Below are 19,066 nucleotides of genomic sequence, written 5' to 3'. Positions count from 1 at the left end.
GGGTAACAACTTATTGAATGTAACTATTTAAATGCATGCAAATATACTATATACTATCTATATATATCTATCTATCTATAGTTTCCTATTGAGTTGGTGAAAACAAACAATCAAATTTTCAAGGAAGAATATAGACATATAGGGCTAAACAAATAAGTAATTCAGTGCAATCAAAATCTAGAGAATTGATTCAAGTTTCAAAATGAAGCAACTTGCAAGAATATATGATAAGAAGGTGGAGACATAGAATTGAGTAATCGAACCCTCACTAGGAGTGTATGCACTCTAATCGCTCGGTGTTTAGGGTTTAATCACTTAAGTCTCCTCTAATAATATTTTCAAAGATTTGCTTTTCATCTAACAATCAACAACCATGTGATGCATGAATGCAATTATCATGAGGACTTTGTAAGATTGTAACGGGGTTAGGGTTAAGGTAGGATAGATTTGGCTAAGTGGACTAATTCAATTGAATCCTTGATTAGTTTAAGTATCCAACTCAACCTATATCAACCCAATAACAATGAGTATGCAATCCTAACTTCCCATCATCACACTTTTTATACACATTCATGCATGCTCTTTCATTTGCATCACATATGCATTCCTTATTTGTTTCTTTTCTCTTTGGGGGTAACTTTTGTCCCCTTTTGATTGATTTTTTTTCCAAATCAAGATAAATGCATATGGTTTAATAGTTCATACATGAATGCACCCATTTTCTAAATTTTTCAATGAAGATCCAAAATAAAAATTTCCTCTACTAATGCTCCCAAAATTCCCCCACACTTAAATGTAACACACTCCTCAACCTAAACTAATCAAGGATACAATTGAAGGTAAATTATGATTTTTCGCTTAAGGTTGTATTGTGGTGATATTACAAACAATGGGGTCAATTAAAGCTCAAAAGGGGTTAACAAAGGTACACTACAAGAAAAAAGGCCTGTCGGCACCCTTTTTTCTTGCCACGCTTTTAAAGCGTGCCCAAAAGTGGTCTATGGGCACGCTTTTGCGAGGGTGGCCATTGATTTGGGATTTGGCCACGCTTGTTTTAGCCACGCTTGAAAAGCGTGGCCATAGAGAGAAATCGGCACGCTTTTATGAGGGTGGCTACTGATTTGTGATTCGGCCACGCTTTTTTTTGCCACGCTTTAGAGAAACTGGCACGCTTAAAAAGCGTGACTAGTTAGTTTTTCAATGGTCACCTTTTTAAAGCGTGCCCATATCTTATGTTTATTTGGGCACCTTACAAAAGCGTACCGATAGAGTTCCCTCCTTCCAAAATTTAGGTTCCCACCCATTTTTTTCACACTTCACTTTTTTTTCTAAGTTTTATGTTTTAACCTAGACTAGAAGTGTTGGTTTCGAAAATCACTTCTCACCCTATCTGGCCGTCACTCACCCTTCTCATCTCTGAACCCTAACTCCCTCTCCCAACAACGCCGCTGTCTCCCTCTCTCAACCAGTCACAACCCCTCCCTCTAACCCGTCGCAGCACCTACATCCATCCCTCCCTCGTCGCTCATGCCCCACGCCGCCGTCTCCCTCTCTCACGCGTGGCTCTAACCATCAGCACCACTCGTCAGCGCCACTCGTCAGCGGCAACCTGTCAGCGCCAACCGTCATTCTGCTAGTGCCGACGTCTCTTGTGTTTATAAGAAACGATCGGTGGCATCTCCGTTGAGCTTGGCGTCGGATGCATCGCTGGCGAGAAGTCGCTGAAGTCGGATACATCTCGGACGTCTCTGAAGTCGCTGCTTGAAAGGTTCGATTCCTTGCCCCTCGTCTTGCTTGAAACCATCGTGAAGAATTGCGAGAAGGCTTTCTCTGAAGTCGCTGCTGAGAGGGTTCTTGATGATATGGTTAGGTTAATTGACGATCCTCAAACTGTTTTAATAACCGCAACAAGGCTTTGATCATGATTGAGGCTTGAGGCGAATCCACCATCGAGCTTCACTATCTCCCTGTTTACGAAGAAACTTACAAGGTACTACCACCTTTTTTTTCCTATTTCATGTATATCTGCTTCATTGTTAAGTTGAAGTCAAAGGACAATTTCTGATAATCATATCATGCCTAGAAACTAGAAACTCAAAATCCTAGGCTAAATTGATTGGGTTAGTTACTAGCTCTAGCTGTTGAATTTGCTAGTGTGGGTTATTGTTAGTGTTATTGTTGATTGCTTGTTTCCATTTTGTGGTTGAGTCTGAAATCAAAGGGTATTCGGTTCTCTGGCTGTCACAACGAGAGCTTGGCGCCTATTTTCACTCCTCCGCGTTCGGTGTCTGAGGTTGAACTTGATCTTCCACGCCAGACTCAGCATAATGATATTCCTGTGCAGAGTTTTACTCCTAAACAAACTAAGGAAGCTTTTGATGTTGCTAGAAACAGCATTGAACTTCTTTCTACTGTGTTGTCTTCTCCACAACAAGATGTCTTGCAGGTAGATTTTATATATTTAGTTTGGTGTAATATTTGTTAGTATATATAGAAATATGCGTGATAGTGGAAGCATATGTGCACACAGTAGGGTCCAAATTAATTAAAGGTTCCACTATGGAATTAGGTGTCTCTTGTACCTGGGTGAGTGAACAAACTCAGCTTTCATTCATGTGTCTTGTTCAAAATGGGATTTTTTTTATGCTATGGAAGCTTTATAATGTGCCTACATGATTGCATAGTTTCTGTTTTGTGAGGCTGTATCTGTGTTCATCTTTGGTAAGTGTCTGTGTCTCTGTTCTTTTTGTCGCTGGCTTTTTCTTACTATTGATTGGAACTGGTTTTTTCTCTTTTTTTTGGTGTCTTTCTCTGTTTGTTCTTGATTCATGCGTAGTAATTGAATTTTTTATTAGAGACTATTAATACCAAATTGTAATTGTCTCAATATGTGACTCACACTACTGTTTTGTGATTAAATTTAATCTTAGTAATTCTTATCTGATTGAGAAACAATTGTCATTGGCTTGTTTGTAGTATATATAACTATATAGCTCTTAATTCTATGGATTAATTTGGTTGTTGGAGAAATACTAGGTGTTAATTCTAGATGTTTCACATTAGATTATTTTGAGAGTGAAGTGTTTATGGGTTGACTTTAGCTCTGTAGAGTGCATGGCTGTAAAAGATTGCTCTTTTTTCCCTGTACAGTAAAAAAGAGATTGCTCTTTTTTCCTATCAACAAGGATGTCTGGGTGTGTTCCATTTGATTTTACTCATGTCTTATTTATTTAATTTTCTCATAGATTCATAAAAAAATGTCACTTTTCTCATAGATTTCATATCTAAAAACTGTCCCTGCTAATGCTTCAGGTATGGATCTCTCCTATTTCAATCTGGGTACATTCCTCTCTTTCTCAAATCCATTGTTTTCAACTTCTCTTTTCTTTTTTCGTCATCGGGTTCACTTCAAAAATGGACTTTTTTTTTGCCCCGTTATATGGATTCGTGTTCATTATGCTAAGAAAAACTCATGAGTTTTCAGCTTCTCAAATCTGTGTTTAAAACATTTTTGGGAAGGGAAATGGGTGGTAATGTGGTGATTTAGCTTCATGTGTTTATAAGAGGCAAACTTTTAAGGATATTGTGGGATTTCAAATTCGGAGGGCTTATAGTTAATCATGTTTAACATTTTCTTCTGGTTTTCAGGTAAAGAGTGTTGGTGTTCTGATCTAGCTTGGTACCAAATCCAACGCTTATGAGGTACTATTTCAGTATTTCTTGCTCCCTTCCTTTTCTTTTAGTTCATCATCTTTGTATTAGCAAAAATAGCCAGAAGAAAATGAGAGTGGAAATATTTATTTTTAAATTGATATAATACCCAAAATTAGCTGGTGAATTGGTGATAGCTTTATCATATTTATTTACTTATTTATTATATATAATTGATAATTGAATTTTTACCTAATAAGATTAGATTATAAGGCCCAGTTATGATTTAAGTAAGAAAACTATTGTATTTCTAGAGATTGAATTTTTCTTCGATTATTTGTATGTACTTTCTAAATAATTTTTCAAATGTTCCAATAAAAAGTTGAATAAAATGCATGAGTTATTTGGCACTTATGAAGAAAATAGCTTATTTTGTCAAACTGAAATCATCTTTAGGGAGCCAAAATGTCATTTTTTTCCCTCTTTTAGAAGGGTTATTTTGTCAAAACTTGAATTTTTTTAAAGCCAAAATGGTAGTTAGTTGATACCCTTTTTATCATACTCTTAATCTGCAGTGAAGAAGGTCCTGTTTTGCTTTGCTTTTGTGCAAGTTGAACTGGTTGCTCCTGCGTAGTTGTGAAGGTATCATGTTTTGCTTTGCTTTTGTGCAAGTTGAACCTTTTGTTAATTGCTATCGTCTCTTGCTTTATTCATTTATTATTATTATTATAGTAATTCTTAAACTATTCGTCCTTGTAGGATTTTGGAGAAGAACATGAAGCCTATAATGTCCTTCAGCACGTTAAAGCTCAATGAGTAATTTCTGGAAATTTCTGTGTGTTTTATAGTGTTGAAAATTATGATTTATTTATCTGTACTTCATGAGAAATTTCTGGAATTTTGAAGATAAAATGGTTGAGTGTGTTTTCATGGCATTTCTTTTAAACTTGTTGCAGGTAAGAAGAATGGGAAGTAAAGAAACTGCATTGATAGTCATGCATGAAGAATATAAAATCCTCAAGTGCTACAAAAATGATCTTCCAAGAGGGCCATCTCCTTTCTCTAAAGCACAATGCTGTGAGCTACAAGATTCAGTATCATGAGTTCTTGCCTATAAACTACGAAACTCAACAATATTATGTTTGGATTATTGATATTTATTTTTTAATTTTTTTATTTTCTACACAAAAAATGACAGAAATAGAGTAAGTTAATGACTTTTAATAAGTTGTATATGTATTGATATTTTTTATCCCACTGTATTTTATAACTACTTTGGTTATAAGAGATTGATATAGCTAATTTGGTTTGAATTTTATTAATGTAATACTAATTTTCATTAATTAATTTTTTTAAATGATATTCACAGATTTTTGTCAATGTTTTTTATTGTTTTTGGAGTGCATTAGAATTTGAGTACTCTAAAAAGTATATGCCAGATTTTTTTTAATTTGATAGGGATATAGCCACGCTTTAAAAGCGTAGCAATAGGTCCATGTTTCTTTGACTATTGGCACGCTTCAAAAGTGACACCATATCTTTTACTGTTGGCACGTTTCAAAAGCGTAGCCATATCTTTCATTTTTCGGTACGCTTTTAAAGCGTGCCGATAGGTTAATACATATCACCACGCTTTTAAGCGTGGCAAGAGTTAAAAGCGTGGCAAAAAAGAAAGCGTGCCGATAGATCCACAAAAGCGTGGCGATAGAGCAACCGGCACGCTCGCAGATGTGACCCTTTTAAAAGCGTACCGATAGCTCAAAAAGCGTAGCGAAAAGCTGTCGGCACCCTTTTTAGCACTTTTCGGCACGCTTTAAAAGCGTGGCAGAAAGCTTATTTTCTTGTAGTGGTAGATGCAAGGGTAAGTCTGTATGGGTGAGTGAGTTATTGATAAACCCATATTTTATGATATATTTTGTGCTTAATCTGAGTGATTTATTCAATTCTTCACCCACTTATTCATATTAATTGCATGGTTTTACTTTCCCTTCCTTATTATGTGATGTATGTGAAAAACATGTTTCCTATGCTTTAAAATTAATTATTTTAATTACCTTTATTTCCATTCGATGCCGTGATTAGTGTGTTGAGTAGTTTCAGATCTTCTAAGGCAGGAATGAATTAAAGGATGGAAAGAAAACATACAAAATTGGAAGGAAAGCACAAAACAGAGTTTTTGAAGAAACTGGTAGCCACGCGATCGCATAGGCGACGCGGCCGCATGTCAGCGCAAAATGGCATTGACGCGGCCGCATGACTAACGCGATCGCACGCCTCGAGCGAAACACATATGACGCGGTCGCATGACTGACCCGATCGCGTGACAGAGGCCACGCACCAAAAATTGCAGAAAATGCTCATAGCGAATTCTGAAGCCTTTTTTGGCCCAAATCCAAGTCCAGAAGGCATAGACCAGAGGTTATGAAGTGGGGGAATGCATCCATTCAAGCGAGTCTCCACTTTAGTTAGTTTTTCATGATTTAGATTTAGTTTTGAGAGGGAGATTCTCTCCTCTCTCTTTAGGATTAGGATTTAGAATTAGGATTTTATTCGCTTTCAGGATTATCTCTTTATCAGGTTCAATATTCCCTTTTATTTACCTTTGCAATTTAATTTATGAATTCTTCCATGTTACAGATTACTCTTTGAATTAATGTTATTTGAGTTATTTCAGTTTATTATTGCTTTCTTTTATTTACATTATTGTTATTCCCATCTGAAGACATTTTTATTCCAGTAGATTTACTTTTCTCCTTTTGGTCTTGGTTAAGAAATCAGTAACTCAGGAGTTATCAAACTCAAACATGATTGATAATTGTTATCTTTGCTAATTGAATTGAACTTCAATAATCCCAATCTTTTCTTAGGAAATAAATAGGATCCGAAGATCAAACCAATTAGTCACTTGACCTTCCCTTGCTTTAAGTAAAGGTTAACAAAGTGGAATTAAGATTCAATTTTCATCATCATTGATAAGGATAGCTAGGATAGGACCTCTAATTTCTCATACCTTGCCAAAAGTTTATTTACAGTCGTCTATTTATCTTACTTGCCATTTAAATTACTTGTTCTTCATTTACTTTAATTGCTAATTAAACCATTCGCTCCTCATTCTTAAAACCCCAATTTACAACCTCCATAACCAATAATAAGAACATACTTCCCTGCAGTTCCTTGAGAAGACGACCCGAGGTTTGAATAGTTCGATTATCAATTTATTTATGGTTTGTTACATGTGACAACCAAAATGTTTGTACGAAGGGATTTCTGTTGGTTTAGAGACTATATCTACAACGCGACTATTTTTATAAAATTCTTTACTGGCAAAAATCCTAATGTCAAAATGGCGCCGTTGCCGGGGAACTGCAATCGTGTGCCTTATTATTGGTTATTGTAAATATTTTTCTTTTACTTGTTTATTTGTCTTTATTTTCCCCTTTTTATTTCTACTAGATACTATGAATTCTCACCCCTTTCGCTTTGAGTTTGGTTCTAATGTTATTGAAAGGAATGGAAGTTATAACAGGAACATGCATCAAGGTCAGAACAATCAAAGATGGATGGAGCGAAGAGGATCTGATCAACCCTTTAGGCAACAACACCTTCCAAGATATCATGGACAAAGACCATTCTACAATGTATACCAAGCCAATAGACTTGGTGGACAACCTTGTAATTACTCACAAGCCCCACCATGTGCTTATAGACCATCCTCTCAACATAACTTCGAACCACCACACTCACAAGCCCCTTTTCACCATTCACCACCGTATAATCCTCATCTACCCCGATTCCAGTCCAATTACTCCCAAACATCACCACTTCTCCATGTACCATATCCAAATCTATCACCCCGAGAATCAGAGGTTCGCCTCAAGGAAACAGTAGATCAACTTCAAATAACCCTTCATCAACTGGAGCAAGCAGTAAGTCTATTATCTTCTAAACGTTCGAACATTCAAGGACCTCCCACAGCCCCATGTGGACAATCTAACGAAGAGCGTAGCATGAAGGAGATACTAGAAACTCCAGTGGACAAGACAGAGCATGGCTTCGTCCTCGAACAAGTAGAGGAAGCTGTCATTATTAAAGAAGAAGAGTTGGTTGAAGACTTAGGAGACGCTGAACTTCCATGGGAATCCAGAGTTGTGGAAAATTCTGTCAAGGACGTTACAGTTGATGCTAAGGAGGACAGTGCCCAACCCCCACGTAATGAACTTGCATCCGCGAGTGAATTCTCTGAAATCGAAGAATCTTCTCCAAGTGAATACGAAGATGATACGGATGTAGATTTCTCTCAACCTCCAGTCTATGACTTAAGTGATGAGGAAGACATAGATGGCTTTGATCAGGACATGATACATTTGAAGAATCTTGCAAAGAAGTGGAGAAATTCACAGAAGAGCACAAGGGAGTAGAACTCACAGAACCACTGGAACCACCTATCCCAAGGCCATTACCACCCAATACAAGTTTCAAGTGGGTACAATCCTTAACCTTTAACTGTGTTTTTTCACTTGAATATGGTTTGCTTGAAACAGATGGCCAGCTTAGAGCTCTCTGCGACTTTAAGAGTAAGCGGTAAATGGCTCGTACTCAGAGCTGGTGCACAAGGTTTAATAAGGTTCTACGCTTCAACTCGAAGTGCATGGATTGGCATCATGATCAATCGGATGGATCTCGGAAAACGTTTGGTTATTCTGGTGAGAATCTAATTTCTAAACCGCCCGGATGGAAAAATATAGATCAAGACGAAGGCGGATTTAAAAGCTAAGTTTGGGATCCTGGAATCTATTCTGACACTCGTCACCCCGGGAGCCTGAGAATCTATTTGAAGCTGCTCAGAAGCTTTACATGCCTAGTTTGGGACCCCGGAGGCTATTGGCATTCCAAACGTTGGTGGAGATTTCTGGATGAATTTAAGCACAAGCCACCATAACAGGAAGCTCATCCAATGTCCAACTTAAGGACTTTAACTAAAAGTGCTAGGTGGGAGACAACCCACCATGGTATGATCGTTCCTTTTTTCAGTTTTAATTTTATTCCGTTTTGTTTATTTTTGAGTTTTATTTTATTTTACTTCATTGAACCTGAAATCATGCATAACATTCATATTAGCATTGCATTCCGCATTCTGCATAAAAAAAATGGTGTGCGACGCTGGTATGCGAAATTGTTACTCAGGTTGTAAAATTTGTTGTTCGTTTTCTCCCTGGCAATGGTGCCAACAAACTGGTGCACAATACCATGGTCCAAACATAACTTCACAACTTCGCACAACTAACCAGCAAGTGCACTGGGTCGTTCAAGTAATAAAACCTTACGTGAGTAAGGGTCGATCCCACGGAGATTGTCGGCTTGAAGCAAGCTATGGTCACCTTGTAAATCTCAGTCAGGCGGATATCAAATGGTTATGGAGTTTTCGAATAATAATAATAAATAAATAGAAAATAAAGATAGAAATACTTATGTAATTCATTGGTTAGAATTTCAGATAAGCGTATAGAGATGCTTTCATTCCTCTGAATCTCTGCTTTCCTGCTGTCTTCATCCAATCAGTCTTACTCCTTTCCATGGCAAGCTTTCTGTAAGGGCATCACCGTTGATAATGGCTACATCCCATCCTCTCTGTGAAAATGGTCCAAATGCTCTGTCACGGCATGGCTAATCATCTGGAGGTTCTCGATTATACTGGAATAGGATTTACTATCCTTTTGCGTCTGTCACTACGCCTAGCACTCGCGAGTTTGAAGTTCGTCACAGCCATCCCTTCCCAGATCCTACTCGAAATACCACAGACAAGGTTTAGACTTTCCAGATCTTAGGAATGGCCATCCATGGGTTCTAACTTTTACCACGAAGATTCTGATTAAGGAATCTAAGAGATACTCATTCAATCCAAGATAGAACGGAAGTGGTTGTCAGGCACGTGTTCATGGGGAATGATGATGACTGTCACGATCATCACATTCATATTGAAGCGCGAATGGATATCTTAGAAGCGGAATAAGTTGAATTGAATAGAAAAACAGTAGTACTTTGTATTAATTCATGAGGAATACCAGAGCTCCACACCTTAATCTATGGAGTGCAGAAACTCTACTGTTGAAAATACATAAGTGATGAAGGTCCAGGCATGGCCGAATGGCCAGCCCCATGATCTAAGAACTAAACGTCCCAAGATGTCTAATACAATAGTAAAAAGTCCTATTTATACTAAACTAGCTACTAGGGTTTACAGAAGTAAGTAATTGATGCATAAATCCACTTCCGGGGCCCACTTGGTGTGTGCTTGGGCTGAGCTTGAAGTTTACACATGGAGAGGTCATTCTTGGAGTTGAACGCCAGTTTGTAACGTGTTTCTGGCGTTCAACTCTGGCTTGTGACGTGTTTCTGGCGTTTAACTCCAGACTGCAGCATAGAACTGGCGTTCAACTCCCTTTTGCGTCATCTAAAAGCGGACAAAGTATGGACTATTATATGTTGCTGGAAAGCCCTGGATGTCTACTTTCTAACGCAACTGGAAGCGCGTCATTTTGAGTTCTGTAGCTCCAGAAAATCCACTTTGAGTGCAGGGAGGTCAGAATCCAACAGCATCAGCAGTCCTTCTTCTACCTCTGAATCTGATTTTTGCTCAAGTCCCTCAATTTCAGCCAAAAAATACCTGAAATCACAGAAAAACACACAAAATCATAGTAAAGTCCAGAAATGTAAATTTAACATAAAAACTAATGAAAACATCCCTAAAAGTAACTAGATCCTACTAAAAACATACTAAAAACAATGCCAAAAAGCGTATAAATTATCCGCTCATCAGACGCGACCGCATCATTCATGCGATCGCGTCACGTTGCGAAAAACACTTTCCACGTGACCGTGTCCTTCACGCGGCCGCGTGATCTGGAGATTGGCGTAAAGATCCAACGTCCAGAAAGTTAGGCTGAAATCGTGCGGCCGTTGTGCGTTTCGCACAAACGACCCACGCGGTCACGTCCCTGACGCGATCGCGTCACTTGCACAACATCAATCCCACGCGATCGCGTGAGCGACACGATCGCGTCGTATGGATTACACAACACCCCTAAAGGAGACAGAGAGTTGCGCTGAAATGACGCTGGATTCGTGTGTTTAGCACAATTTCCAGGGACGCGATCGCATGCCCCAGGCGATCGCGTCATTCACTCTTTTGGCTATTTATCCCATGCGATCGCGCCACTCACGCGATCGCGTCGACCCCCATTTCACTCCAGCCATGCGACCGCATGCCCCACGTGATCGTGTGGATTCAAATTTATATCCCCCCCAGTCACGCGAACCTTACCATTCGCGCCCCCCCAAACCCTTCTCCTTCCTCTCTTCTTCTCCAACCACCCAACCACCACCCAACCACCATCACTGAACGACTGCCACCCCGTCGACCACCCAGACACCGCCGCCACCCACCCCCTTCCTTTCCCCCCTCTTTCTTCTTCTTCCTTCTTCTTCCTCCCTCCACCGCCCCTGCCCTCCTCCGCGATCACCACCACCGCGCCGCCATCACCGCCCATCACCAGCCACGCCCCCTTCCTTCCCCTATTCCCCCTATTCCCCCTACCCCCATTACCCCTACCTTTTCCCCCATGCCTCCAAACAGCAACCACCGCTGCCGCGCCACCCTCCTCCGCCGCGCCCGACGCCACCGCCACCATCCCCAGCCACCTCTCTGCCCCACTCTCCTTAATTCGCCTACCAGGTTCCGACGAACGCCACCCTTCTATCCATTCATAGTTAATTCATAATTTTCTGTTTCTGTTCATATTTAGGCTAGTTGGATATGCATGTTGTAGTGGATTCTAGGTTGTTAGGTAGCCTAGGATGTGGTTAGTGGATTTAGGCCTGTTTAATTGCACTGTTCGTGTTTCTTGTTTTATCAATTTGCAATTCTGCTGTTGCTGTGAAGTTAGTAATGTTCATATGCTGCTCTTCAAGTTCATGCTGCTATGCTCTTTCTTATTCATACTATTTAATTGCAGCTTTAATTTTGATTCATATGAACTATTCTGTTGTTGTTTATTTTTCGGGACAATCCAATTTTAGCCGGAATGCTGCCCAAATTTCTGTAAAATGTTTCCATTCATGTCTTGGTTTTGGCATTTTCAACTGTGCTTTCCTTAGATTTAACCAAACCAATTCATGAATGCCAGGGCAAGCTTTCCTATTCTTTTTGATTTCCTGGTTCATATATTGCATTTTTGATGCTCAGATTCCAATTTTTTGCTATTTCTATATCTATCTGAATCATCATCAACCTAATTTCCTTATTTGGTTATGAGTTACCTGTAGCCTTTAATTGTGAATGCTTGTTACTTAGCAACTTATCATTATGCCACTTACATTAACCCACTTTTTACTAACTCACTAATTTTAACTTCTTACACTCTTTTTCAATTCTAACCAACCTAACCTTTCATACTCTCTCTTCTTGGTTTTTCATTTTCTCTTTAACCTTCTAACCATGGCATACTGATAATTTTTCCTAATTAACATGCCTTCTATTACATTTTGGATTGTGAATTCTTCTTTTCAGACTTTTAACTCCTATACAATCCTTAATGCACATTTCCTTAACTCATTTCCTTATTCTATTGCTACTTTGCCACTTTGTGTTTCTTTTGACTATTTGCCTATTTGTTTTCCTATTTTTATTATATCCTGGTTTTCTGTTTTTCAGGATGTCTGCCACCCAACGAAAGGGAAAAGCAAAGGCAACTACTAGCAAACGTAAAAGAGGAAAATCCGCTATGTCCATCATGGATATCATGCACGATGACTCCTGGCGGGAGAAGAACTTTACCCCACAGGAGAAGGCCGACCAGCTACTCCCTGCTACTGATCCAGTAAAGTTTGCAAACTGATACTATGAGCTGAAGTATCCGGTGTTTGTAACCTCCAGGAACCTTTACCTGGAGAGGACTTTTAAGATCCCAGAAGAACTCCAGCAATACACCTCTGACCAGATCAAACAAAGAGGCTGGTTCTTCCTAGAAAGAAACCTGACTGAGGTCAATGCATCTTGGGTCCGGGAATTCTACTGCAATTACTTCAAGACTTCCCTAGATGCAGTGAACCTTAGGGGGAAGCAGATTCTGGTCACTGAAGAGGCCATTGAAGATGTTTTGAAACTTCTGCCTAAATCTGATCAGCTGGATGGTTATCAAAAAGCAGAGGAGGATATGCGCTTCATGAAGTTTGATTGGGATGCAGTCAAGGCCAGGATAGCCCTTGACCCGACCGTTCCTTGGATTATGGGTCAGAACACTACCATGCCAAAGGGAATCAAGTGAATTTACTTGAATGATGAGGCTCGGCTATGGCATCAGATACTTAGCAACTTCATCATGCTGAGCACTCACGAGACTGAGATACCTGCCGCTATGATCACTGATGAGCGGATAATTTATACGCTTTTTGGCATTGTTTTTAGTATGTTTTTAGTAGGATCTAGTTACTTTTAGGGATGTTTTCATTAGTTTTTATGTTAAATTCACATTTCTGGACTTTACTATGAGTTTGTGTGTTTTTCTGTGATTTCAGGTATTTTCTGGCTGAAATTAAGGGACTTGAGCAGAAATCAGATTCAGAGATTGAAAAAGGACTGCTGATGCTGTTGGATTCTGACCTCCCTACACTCAAAGTGGATTTTCGGGAGCTACAGAACTCGAAATGGCGCGCTTCCAATTGCGTTGGAAATTAGACATCTAGGGCTTTCCAGCAATGTATAATAGTCCATACTTTGGCCAAGAATTGACGACGTAAACTGGCGTTCAACGCCAGCCTTCTGCCCAAATCTGGCGTCCAGAGCCAGAAAAGGATCCAAAACCAGAGTTGAACGCCCAAACTGGCACAGAAACTGGCGTTCAACTCCACAAATGGCCTCTGCACGTGCAACACTCAGGCTCAGCCCAAACACACACCAAGTGGGCCCAGAAAGTGGATTTATGCATCAATTACTTACTCATGTAAACCCTAGTACCTAGTTTATTATAAATAGGACCTCTTACTATTGTATTAGGTATCTTTGGTCTCCGTTTTAATCTATTGTTCATCTTAGGAGACTATTGATCTCGTTTAGGGGGCTGGCCATCTCGGCCATGCCTGAACCTTTCACTTATGTATTTTCAACGGTAGAGTTTCTACACTCCATAGATTAAGGTGTGGAGCTCTGCTGTTCCTCAAAGATTAATGCAAGTACTACTGTTTTCTATTCAATTCTTCTTATTTCGCTTCTAAAGATATCCATTCGTACCCAAGAACGTGATGAAGGTGATGATTATGTGTGACGCTCATCACCATTCTCCCCTATGAACGCGTGCCTGACAAACACTTCTGTTCTACATGAATTAAGCTAGAATGAATATCTCTTAGATCTCCTAACAAGAATCTTCGTGGTGTACGCTAGAATGATGGCGGCATTCAAGAGAATCCGGAAGGTCTAAACCTTGTCTGTGGTATTCTGAGTAGGATTCAATGATTGAATGACTGTGACGAGCTTCAAACTCGCGATTGTTGGGCGTTCGTGACAGACGCAAAAGGAGGGTGAATCCTATTCCAGCATGATCGAGAACCGACAGATGAATAGCCGTGCCGTGACAGGGTGCGTGAGCATATGATTCACTGAGAGGAGGGGATGTAGCCACTGACAATGGTGATGCCCTTGCATACAGCCAGCCATGGAAAGGAGTAAGACTAATTGGATGAAGATAGTAGGAAAGCAGAGGTTCAGAGGAACGAAAAGCATCTCCATTCGCTTATCTAAAATCCCTGCCAATGACTCTACATAAGTATCTCTATCCCTATCTTACTATATAATATTCGAAAACACCATTATCACTTTATATCTGCCTGACTGAGATTTACAAGGTGACCATAGCTTGCTTCAAGCCAGCAATCTCTGTGGGATCGACCCTTACTCACGTAAGGTTTATTACTTGGACGACCCAGTACACTTGCTGGTTAGTTGAACGGAGTTGTGTCCACACATAGTAAAGAGCCATAATAATGATTCCATACAATAACAAAGAGTACTACATTAATGTGATCACAATTTCGTGCACCAAGTTTTTGGCGCTATTGCCGGGGATTGTTTGAGTCTTCGGCAAGCTTTTAGTCCGGTAACATCAGTGCCAGATTCCCTTTTGATCCAGCAACAGCACCAAGTTTTTGGCGCCGTTGCCGGGGATTGTTTGAGTTTGGACAACTGACGGTTCATCTTGTTGCTCAAATTAGGTAATTTTCTTTTTGTTTTATTTTCAAAAATTTTTCAAAAATCTTTCAAAATTTTCTCCTTTGTTTTCCAAAAAAAAAAAAGAAAAAAAATGTTTTCAAAAATAAATTATTTTATGGCTTCAGAATTTTTAAGAATGAATTCTAGTGTTTCATGAAGCATGTTGAAGCCTGGCTGGCTGTAAAGCCATGTCTCAATCCTTATACTCAAGAGAAGAGCTTCTTTATCTTTCTTAGCCAATTGGCTGTTGAATGTAAGGAATGTCAGGCGTGTCATGTCTGAGTTACATGCTAAAGCTTGGCTGGCTATTAAGCCATGCCTGACCCTTTGATTGGAGCTTTAGAGCATAAGATTCCTGGAATTCATATTAAAAATTTTGGAATCCTTATTTTTCTTTTTCAAAATAACTTTTCGAAAAATATAAAATAAAAATCCAAAAAAATTTTAGAAAATCACAAAAATAAAAAATATTTCATGTTTCTTGTTTGAGTCTTGAGTCATATCATAAGTTTGGTGTCAATTGCATGTGCATCTTGCATTTTTCGAAAATTCATGCATTCATAGTGTTCTCCATGATCTTCAAGTTGTTCTTGGTAAGTCTTCTTGTTTGATCTTGATGATTTTTTGTTATGTGTCTTTTCATGTTTATCATATGCATTCTTGAATTCTTAGTGTCTAAGCATTAAAGAATTCTAAGTTTGGTGTCTTGCATGTTTTCTTTGCATTAAAAATTTTTCAAAAATATGTTCTTGATGTTCATCATGTTCTTCATAGTGTTCTTGGTGTTCATCTTGACATTCATAGCATTCTTGCATGCATTCACTGTTTTGATCTAAAAATTTCATGCATTGCATAATTTTCATGTTTTTCTCTCTCATCATAAAAATTCAAAAATAAAAAAAAATATCTTTCCCTTTTTCTCTCTCATCAAATTCGAAAATTTGAGTTGACTTTTTCAAAAATTTTTAAAATCAAATTGTTTCTCATGAGTCAAATCAAATTTTCAATTTGAAAATCTTATCTTTTTCAAAATCTTTTTCAAAAATCAAATCTTTTTCAAAATTCTTAGTTATTTTCGAAAATTTCAAAAAAATACTTTTCAAAAATCTTTTTCTTATATTTTAATCAAATTTTCGAAAATAACATAAACAATTAATGTTTTGATTCAAAAATTTGAAGTTTGTTACTTGCTTGTTAAGAAAGATTCAAACTTTGAGTTCTAGAATCATATCTTGTGATTTCTTATGAATCAAGTCATTAATTGTGATTTTAAAAATCAAATCTTTTTCAAAACTAATTTCAATCATGTCTTTTCAAAAATATCTTCTTATCTTATCTTTTTCAAAAATATCTTTTCAAAATATCTTTTCTAACTTCCTAACTTCTTATCCTTTCAAAATTTGTTTCAACTAACTAACTAACTTTTTGTTTGTTTCTTATCTTTTCCAAAACCACCTAACTAACTCTCTCTCTCTAATTTTCAAAAATATCTCCCTCTTTTTCAAAAATTTCTTTTTAATTAACTAATTATTTTTATTTTCTATTTTTGATTTCAAAAATTTTCGAAAATTACTAACATTTTTCAAAAACCATTTTCGAAAATCACTAACTCTTTTTCAAAATAATTTTCGAAAATTATCCCTCCCCCATCTCATTCTATTTATTCATTCATATCCTAACATCTCATTTCACCTCTCTTCCATCCTCACAGTTGTGTTTCTTCCATTATATTACATTCTTTGTCTCCCCCTCTTCTTCCACTCACACAGGAATCCCTATACTGTGGTATAAAGGATCTCCATTATTATTATTATTTTTCTGTGCCTTCTTCTTTGTCATATGAGCAGGAGCAAGGATAAGAACATTCTTGTGGAAGCAGATCCAGAACCTGAAAGGACTCTGAAAAAAAAAAATTAAGAGAAGCTAAATTACAACAATCCAGAAATAACCTTTCAGAAATTTTCGAACAGGAAGAGGAGATGGCAGCCAAAAATAATAATAATATAAGGAAGATGCTTGGTGACTTTACTGCACCTAATTCCAATTTACATGGAAGAAGCATCTCCATTCCTGCCATTGGAGCAAACAACTTTGAGCTGAAACCTCAGTTAGTTTCTCTGATGCAGCAGAACTGCAAGTTTCATGGACTTCCATCTGAAGATCCTTTTCAGTTCTTAACTGAGTTCTTGCAGATATGTGATACTGTTAAGACTAATGGAGTAAATCCTGAAATCTACAGGCTCATGCTTTTCCCTTTTGCTGTAAAAGACAGAGCTAGATTATGGTTGGATTCTCAACCCAAAGACAGCCTGAACTCTTGGGATAAGCTGGTCACGGCTTTCTTAGCCAAGTACTTTCCTCCTCAAAAGCTGAGCAAGCTTAGAGCTGATGTTCAAACCTTCAGACAGAAAGAAGGTGAATCCCTCTATGAAGCTTGGGAAAGATACAAACAGTTGACCAAAAAGTGTCCTTCTGACATGCTTTCAGAATGGACCATCCTGGATATATTCTATGATGGTTTATCTGAGCTATCAAAGATGTCACTGGACACTTCTGCAGGTGGATCCATTCACCTAAAGAAAACACCTGCAGAAGCTCAAGAACTCATTGACATGGTTGCTAATAACCAGTTCATGTACACTTCTGAAAGGAATCCTGTGAGTAATGGGACGCCTGTGAAGAAGGGAGTTCTTGAAGTTGATACTCTGAATGCCATATTGGCTCAGAATAAAATATTGACTCATCAAGTCAATATGATCTCTCAGAGTCTGCATGGAATGCAAGCTGCATCCAACAGTACTCAAGAGGCTTCTTATGAAGAAGAAGCTTATGATCCTGAGAACCCTGCAATAGCAGAGGTAAATTATTTAGGTGAACCTTATGGAAACACCTATAACTCATCATGGAGAAATCATCCAAATTTCTCATGGAAGGATTAAAAGCCTCAACAAGGCTTTAATAATGGTGGAAGAATCAGGTTTAGCAATAGCAAACCTTTTCCATCATCCACTCAGCAACAAACAGAGAACTCTGAACAAAATACTTCTAATTTAGCAAACTTAGTCTCTGATCTATCTAAGGCCACTGTAAGTTTCATGAATGAAACAAGATCTTCCATTAGAAATCTGGAAGCACAAGTGGGCTAGCTGAGCAAAAGGATCACTGAAATCCCTCCTAGTACTCTCCCAAGCAATACAGAAGAGAATCCAAAAGGAGAGTGCAAGGCCATTGACATAAGCGCCATGGCCGAACCTGTGAGGAGAGGAGAGGACGTGAATCCCAAGGAGGAAGACCTCCTCGGATGTCCAGTGATTAATAAGGAGCTTCCCTCTGAGGAACCAAAGGACTCTGAGGCCCATCTAGAGACCATAGAGATCCCATTGAACCTCCTTATGCCCTTCATGAGCTCTGATGAATATTCCTCTTCTGAAGAGAATGAGAATGTTACTGAAGAGCAAACTGCCAAGTTTCTTGGTGCAATCATGAAGTTGAATGCCAAATTATTTGGCATTGATACTTGGGAAGTTGAACCTCCCTTGTTCATCAATGAACTAAGTGATCTGGATCAACTGACATTGCCTCAGAAGAGACAGGATCCTGGAAAGTTCATAATACCATGTACCATAGGCACCATGATCTTTAAGGCTCTGTGTGACCTTGGTTCAGGAATAAACCTCATGCCCCTCTCTGTAATAGAGAAACTGGGAATCTATGGGGTGCAAGCTGCTAAAATCTCATTAGAGATGGCAGACAGCTCTAGAAAACAGGCTTATGGACAAGTAGAGGACGTGTTAGTAAAGGTTGAAGGCCTTTACATCCCTGCTGATTTCATAGTCCTGGATACTGGAAAGGAAGAGGATGAATCCATCATCCTAGGAAGACCTTTCCTGGCCACAGCAAGAGCTGTGATTGATGTTGACAGAGGTGAAATAGTCCTTCAATGGAATGAGAACTCCCTTGTATTCAAAACTCAAGGATCTCCCTCTGCAACCATGGAGAGGAAGCAGAAAAAGCTTCTCTCCAAGCAGAGTCAACCAGAGCCCCCACAGTCAAACTCTAAGTTTGGTGTTGGGAGGCCACAACCAAACTCTAAGTTTGGTGTTGAACTCCCATATCTGAACTCTAAGTTTGGTGTTGGAGAATCTCAACAAT

At 38.7% G+C, this 19,066-nt stretch overlaps 1 long non-coding RNA gene and 1 other non-coding gene across 3 annotated transcripts; one reads left to right on the top strand and one right to left on the bottom strand.

Moving 5' to 3' along the window:
• The first annotated feature begins 1,754 nt into the window (after positions 1-1,754).
• On the top strand, positions 1,755-4,688 carry LOC112754543 (uncharacterized). 2 transcript variants are annotated; one of them, XR_011873649.1, is made up of 6 exons: positions 1,755-2,446; positions 3,313-3,339; positions 3,649-3,702; positions 4,227-4,293; positions 4,411-4,467; positions 4,608-4,688. It is a non-coding gene; the product is annotated as an uncharacterized lncRNA (long non-coding RNA). The 2 variants fall into 2 exon arrangements; XR_011873650.1 differs by lacking the exon at positions 3,313-3,339.
• A 12,601-nt stretch (positions 4,689-17,289) lies between these two features.
• On the bottom strand, positions 17,290-17,397 carry LOC112761002 (small nucleolar RNA R71). Its single transcript, XR_003181413.1, has one exon. It is a non-coding gene; the product is annotated as a small nucleolar RNA R71 (small nucleolar RNA).
• Positions 17,398-19,066: the final 1,669 nt, after the last annotated feature.

The sequence above is a fragment of the Arachis hypogaea genome, chromosome 16 (genome assembly GCF_003086295.3).
Source record: "Arachis hypogaea cultivar Tifrunner chromosome 16, arahy.Tifrunner.gnm2.J5K5, whole genome shotgun sequence".
NCBI lineage: Eukaryota > Viridiplantae > Streptophyta > Magnoliopsida > Fabales > Fabaceae > Arachis > Arachis hypogaea.
This window is presented reverse-complemented; position numbering and strand designations above follow the sequence as displayed.